At 41.0% G+C, this 7119-nt stretch overlaps 1 long non-coding RNA gene across 1 annotated transcript in view; it reads left to right on the top strand.

The window, feature by feature from the left end:
* Nucleotides 1-1561: 1561 nt before the first annotated feature.
* The window catches only part of Gm32027, a 47357-nt gene continuing 41799 nt past the window's right edge, over nt 1562-7119 (top strand). Inside the window, exon 1 of the long non-coding RNA XR_386674.3 lies at nt 1562-1737. This is a non-coding gene — a long non-coding RNA (predicted gene, 32027). The remainder of the gene's footprint in view (nt 1738-7119) is intronic.

Raw genomic sequence — 7119 nt, 5'->3', positions numbered from 1 at the left:
TTCACATACTTTACAATTGTCCCGCCTTTGTCATTATTTCTCTCAATAGTCATCAAGGAAAATATTGAAAATTAACACATTGTCTGTTCCCTGGTGGCCACATTCAGAACTCTGAAATCATTGTTAGTGGGGTCTAGTGGGTCTGTCAGATTGCTAAGTGAGGAGACTCTTCAGCATGCGGAGAGATAGCCAGAGGAGCTGAGGCATCATGGGAGTGCTTGTAGCCTTTAGTTCATTTGATTCAAGCAACAGCTCTGTGAGGTAAGCTTTCTGTTTCCCATTCTGTGGATGAGGAAATCCAGGCTTACATCCTCTTGCCCAAGGTTACCTAACTAATAATAAATGAGGAAGTGCCATTTCAATCCATACAACCAGAACAAAACCATAACCAACATTTATTAAGCATTTGACATTCTAGGAAACCTTAACAGGCTTGGGTGTTTTAGCTCATTTAATCTCCTGAGCCACTCTAGAGACAGGGACTGTGAACTTTTCATTTACAGAAGAAAACTCTGAAATATTCCAAGAGAATTCCCATATGCCCAACTCAAAGCCAGCACACTGGCAGGAGATGGGGGTTCCCATCTGTACTTTAGTCTTGAAAGGGGTCTTCATGCCCTGGGGGTATCATTGTGGCCCTGGCATAAAGTGCCTGGGTTTCAGAAGGCTGGTGGTATGAGCTTTGCAGTAGACTGTTCTGGCAATTATATTAGTAAGCAATTACACTGTGTTCACTGGTAGAGATGTTGTTCCAGAAGTTGAGTCAGAGGACATTTTTTTTTAAGAGAGAGAGAAAATATACTATACTCAATATTTCCTTTTAAAACTTGATTCTCTAATCTTTTTCTGCCTCAGGGTTACACTGCTGAGAGAAAATGACTGAATGTCTGCCTCTAGGGCTTTCCAATGTTGCTCACGTGGCTGGGGCAATTTTAGGCTCCAAGAAGTAGCAGAGACCAATCCCTGAACTGGGTACCAAGCCAAGAGATCTCCAAGGTCATTTCCAAGAAGAAAAATCAATATGTCTGGAGAAGTGGGATCCAGCTCAGAAAGTTGGGTCACGACTGGGCCATCATAGGCATTTCTCTGGCTGGTACAGGCTGTCATTGACCCTTGTAGATGTTAAAGGTCAGTGCATATCAGTGCAGGTTATATTTACACCATGGGCTAAAATTAGCTGGCATGCTCTCCTGGCAACAAGGAGGATATAAGGTTCCCGATTTATCCAGCAATGCTAATTTTGGCAAAACCCAAAATGGTTCTTGTGTTCTCAATGGATAGGCATTCAACTAGAATAACATCCTTTCCCTTCCTTTCCCTCTTCTAGTCATTATAGGAAATGTCAAATATAAACCTAGCTGACTTTGGTTCAGCACAAATTCTTACAAGTATGGAAGTCTTAATGGGGGTCTTGTAAACTCCAAGGGGTTAGCAACGCCTCAGTCTAGAACAAACCACAAGAATGACATGTTAACACAGTTTTCAGCAAATATCCGAGAACAGTGAGCCACTTCATTGGAACATTTGCATTGTGTTCCTGGGCTATTCAGGGGAGGGTAGAGGAGGCCTGCTACTCATGGTGAAGGCAGCTAGCTCTAAACCTCCCTTAGTGAGGGATGACCTGTGTGTATGGATTCAACATGAAAGACTGAGGAGATCCGTTATCAAAATGTACCAAAGAGTTGTACTGGGACGTGTGCCAGGCACTTGTGATACAGCCAATAGAGAGCAGACCAGGTAAGAGAAAGAACCTGGATAGGTTTTAAAATAAACCTGGTCCAAACTGCATGGATGGTCTCCTTGGAGAGCCAGAGAGATGACTTCTATTTACTGATCAACTCTCGGCTTGTCCTTAAAGGGAGACCAGTGGTCATAAAACTTAAATAAAGTGCCTGGTGTCTGGAGATAACTAAAAGACTTAAATGAAGTGCTGGGCGTCTGAAGAGGACTAAAAGAATAAACATGGGGGATGTGGGAGAAGTATCACCTGGGAAGATCAGGGAAGTCTCAAGAAGAGGAAGCAACTGTGATATTAAGGTGCTGGAGAGATATACTGGAAAATGAAAGAAAACCATCTGTTTTACTAGATTTAAAGATAGATGTCTGAAAAATAAAACTTTCCCATTTTTTTCTCTTGCCAGCCTCTGTAAATTTGTGCTTACTGATATCAAGCTAGGACTATGCCTTTGTCTAAGTATTATTTTTTTCTTCCACTTATTTGCATGATGGTTTATTCTTGCATTCTTTGATATGCATGCAAAAGAACCCACCACATCTTAGAGTTAATTTTTAACCTAGTATTTCATGTGTTGAGCTTTACAACGTAGTTACAAAGGAAGGTCTAGTTTTCCAATGCTTTTATGAATTCATTTTGTCATTCATAGCTTTGATTTATCTTCAACTAATTTTGTAGGGTCTGAGTTACTTGATTCAACTTTCTCTCTCAGACTCAGGTCATTCCTTTGTTTGAACAGCATGTATTAAATAAATAATATTTTCCCCAATGAATTAAAATGTCAATTTATGACTGTCTAAATGTATTTGAGTGTGTACTGTATTTCAATTAGAAATACATTTGTTTAATTGACTTATTACCACATTGCTTAAATTAGTGTGGTTTTATAATGTGCGTTAATGTTTACCCATCCATTTTAAATTTTAGAGTGTTTTTAGCAAGTCGAGGTTTTTGTTTTTTTCACATAAAAACATATGACTTAGCTTGTTTTAACTTCAAGTAGTTTCTATTGGTAATTTAAAAATTTAATTTTATGTGTGCAGCTATTATGTGCATGTTTGTCTGTGTGCCCTGTGAGAGCCTTGTACCCACAGAGGACAGAGGAGGGCATCAGATCCCTTGGAATTAGATGGTTGTGAGTTGCCATGTGGGTTGTAGGATTCAATCCAGGTCCTCTGGAAGAGAAATACATGCTCTTAAACCACTGAGCCATTTCTCCAGTCTCCATTTGGTAATTTTATTGGAAGGTATTTCAAAATTATAAATCCACTCTGTAAAAATTGACAATTTTATGACCTGAGAATTTCCTATCCAACAACAAACAACCCTTCCACTTGCTCACTATTTTCGGTACCTCCACACAAATGTTCCTTTTCCTTTCTGTGGATTGCCAGGGCCTCATGCACACTAGAGGGGAGATCTGCCACTAAGTTACACTCTCAGCCCCAACATGTTCTTAATAAGCAACATATATGAAAGACTGTGGTCTGGGTATGAAATCTCTTCCACAGGCCCATAGGCTTTTTCCCAGGCTATTTTGGGAAGCTCTCAAAACATTAGGAGAAGGACCTACATGGAAAAAGTGGATCACTTGAGGACATGTGCTTAGAGGCTGTATTGTGTCCTGTGTCTTTCTTATTTTTCCCAGTCCTGACCATTGCTAGGTAATGAGTCTGCCCCACTCTTTTCTGGTTGACTGCTGTGTAGTAGTTTCGTCCTAGATTGAAACATTCCATTCTCCAGGGAAGTTCCTGAGGACAGAAAGTAAACAACTCAAAATAGCTTCAGGAAGTCCCTGAAACTGACGAGATTCACTAGGCCCCTCTACTCTGTGAGTAAACACTAAAGACTCCTGAGAAATATTCTTAAAGAAGCCAAACTTCAAAGAAGACTCAGACCAGCTGAGTTGCCCAGAAGATATGTAGATCAATTCATCCACTTGGAAAGAACATTCTCCAGACTGTAGTTGCCTGCACGCCATGGCCATGTGTTGTGCTCTGAGCTCCTAGCTGGGCCTTGGTGATGCAGCTGTCGTTGAGTCATTTCTGCTCCTGTAAGTAACCCCTTACCCATATCCCTGTAATTAATCCCAATGAAACTCATTGTTCGCCAAGCTGGACTTCCGTGGTAGTCATACTTTGGTCTTTTGTGGACTTCCTAGCTCAGGTGAGCAGATAAGTGTGAGCTTCAGCCCCCCAGCAAAAGTCTGTCACACAACACATGTGTATGGATTTGGGGTCATTTACTTGATTATGGGCAATGTACCAGTAGTTACATCCCTGAAGAAAACATACAACCACATTCAGAGGACATTGACTTCCAAAGCTTCTTAAGGATAGAAACTCAAGATTGAAGGGACTCGCCTGCTTAGGCATGGTGAGCACGGCTCTGGCAGGCCTTACCCTTCTCTCCCATTCCATCTACCTCGCTAAAAACCTTTTGATTAAATTCCTAAAACTAGCCACCAAGGTCTAGTCCCTTCCTCCTCGTGAGGCTGACGATCGATCAAGGTCCAGCTATCAAAGTATTGGAGTGCAGCAATCAAAGCCCCCTTTGTCTCACCTAATTAACAGGCACATCATCTTTACTCAGGGTTTCCCCTTGTACCTTTATAAACTGTCATTTTCCCTTGTGTCATGTCTGTCTCCTCTCTATCTAGAGGCAGTAGTCCTTTGTCCTCTAGGACAAATGCCCCTCCTCCCTCCCTCTTGTTCTCTTCCCCTTCTCCCTCATTCTCTGTCTCATGTCTTGGTCTCTTATTCCCTGCCCTCTGTCCCCCTGGGGCAAATAAATCTCCTTTGTGCTGAGAATTTGGTCTTGGGGGTCCTAATCTGATACTCTTCCATGATCCCCTGCCCTATATGTGTTGGACTGATGGGCTCCGTCTTGTGCCGGTCTTGTATGGACAATGCAAGGTCCATGTATAAAGCACAACATTTCACAGTGCTCATCGCCACACCCCCCTTACACCCTTCAGATCTCTCTCCTGCTGACTCTTATTTTTGACCTTCAATCTCATCTTCTCTTGCTTTTTACAACCCCTTAATTCTTTATAGCCCATTCTAGTATCTACTTTGTACTTCAGTCAGTTCACAGACTGCATTCCCTCCACTCCTTCCTGTGCCCTGTAAATTACTGCCTGAGATCTCTGCAAATTGTTTTCAGTGTCTTAGGAAATTATATAAAATAGTTTCTTGGTTATAGTTTGAGAGGCAACTGAATTTTATGATCTTATATTAGCTTCTTTGTTGCTTATTAGCTATAAGTCTAGTTGCTGGCAGTAATTGAATTAGGGTTTGTAGGACTTTCCTTTGATTACCACATTCTGAACCATTTCATGCTCGCTATCGACACCTTGCAACAACATGCTTCTGTTTCTTTTCTCCCAGACCTTAGGACCTGGTTGACCTCCATTTATAATTGCAGGCAGATCTAGCTCAGGGTTTGGGGAAAGAAAGGGAAGAGAAAAGAAAGGTAAATCTGAAACCAATCTTTTGAAGAACAGTGTGTTCCTCTGAATGTTTTATAGAGGGGAGTTGCTAAGAATGTTAGTTATATAAAGGTTTGATCTCTGATCCCAGGGGAGCTGTCGTTTTTTTTTTTTTTGTTTTTTTTTTTTTCTGAGTAGCTCATGAATATGTATCTTAAACAAACAAATAAAAAGTGTGTCTGTTATAAATCTGTTACTGTAATGTTTTTGTTTAAATAATTACATAGAAAATTTAGATAACAAAAAGTCCTACATAGTTACCCACATACTTGACATTTCTAAGCTCTTCATTCTTTTGTGTTTACTCAAATTTCTATCTTGTATGTTTTCCCTAATGTTTTTATAACAAAATATCTTTTTTGTTCCTGAGGAAGTCTTTACGTTTTACCCTTGATTTTGAAAGGTATTTTCTCTGAGTGAAGCATGCTGATCTGAACTGTTTTCAGTAATTTGAGGATTTTCTCCTCTGTTTCCTCTCTTGTGTGTTATGGATCAGAAGTCTGTTCTCCTTCTTCGATGTTGATTCTTGGTTCTCTCTCTCATTTATTTCAAGCAACACACCCATACCTACACCCACACACCTGTTAACCTTAGATTTCTTTTATGGTTTTTACCAAATTTCGGCTATTATTTCTTCAAATATTTTTGTTTTATGGACTCCAGTTACACTTTTGCTAAGTTATTTGAAGTGCCCACAGCTCACGGGTGTTCTTTCCTTTTTTTCAGCCTCCATTTTTTTCCCTCTTCCTCTCCCCTCCCTACCTTCCCTCTTTCCCTTCCTTTTTACCTCTCCTCTCCCCTCCCCTTTCCCTTTCTTTTTACCTTCCTTCCTCCCTCCCTCTCTCTTTCTGAAACAGGTCTTAGCATGTATCACGTCTGGCCTTGAATTCATGGAATCCTCCTGCTTCAGCCTCTCGAAGGCTGGGTCCCCCTTCAGCTCTGCTAACGTCTACAGCCTTCTGTCTCATTGTCCTCAGTCCTCATTGCTGTTTTCACATGAGCTCATCTTTTCTTCCGAAGTAGTTTGGAAACTACTCGAGATGTTGGAGTGCTTTTCTTACTTGTCTATGAGTCTATTTAAGTTTTAATAGAAAGAATTTCGTTACAATAGTAGCTGTCTTAGTGACTGCTGATTTTAATGATTGTGTAAGATCTGAGTTAGCTTTAATTATTTTTCTCCTTATTATGGGTTGCGTTTCCCTCCTTTGTATGGTTGACAATTTTAGAGAAGATCATAGACGTTGCAAAACTATTTTTTTTTCCTGGTATGCAATTGTGTTATTTGGAATTGCTTTTGAATCTTGCTTGTAAGACTTGCTAAGCAAGACTGGAACAATATTTTGGTGGGCTATTACCATTGCCCACCGATGACGTCTCTCTCTCTTCTGCTTAGTGAATCTGTTCTGGCTGGTGATGGCTGGGTGCTGTTATTGCAGATCCTTTTTGTGGTTCTTTGGCCAGCCTCATGCAGTTCCTTGTCAGGCCAGCACTGACCAGCGTCAACCGAATGCTCAGGAGGACTGTTTTATTTCTTCTTTAGTATTATACCTTACAAACTCTAGTTGCTTTTTTTCACGCTGTCGATCCCATCCCTCAGCTCATCGAGAGGACCACATCTACCTCCTGCTTCTTGTCTGGAGCTGCAGCCTTGTGGAGCCTTGATTGGGCACTTTAGGCATTGACTAGGCCCATCTTTTTCATAACCTCTAGGATCTTTCATTTCCTGATGTTCAATGTCTTAAAAACTGATATTTCATACATTTTATCCATTTTCTTGGCTGTGGGATGACAAGCATGACCCCGTTACTCCATGCATATTTCCAAGAGGGAGTCATCATGGAGTGGACGTGGCTGAGTTGTCTCCGGAGTTGCTCTTGGTAGCAGACTTTGGGAG

This window comes from Mus musculus, chromosome 19 (assembly GCF_000001635.26).
Source record: "Mus musculus strain C57BL/6J chromosome 19, GRCm38.p6 C57BL/6J".
Lineage (NCBI taxonomy): Eukaryota > Metazoa > Chordata > Mammalia > Rodentia > Muridae > Mus > Mus musculus.
This window is presented reverse-complemented; position numbering and strand designations above follow the sequence as displayed.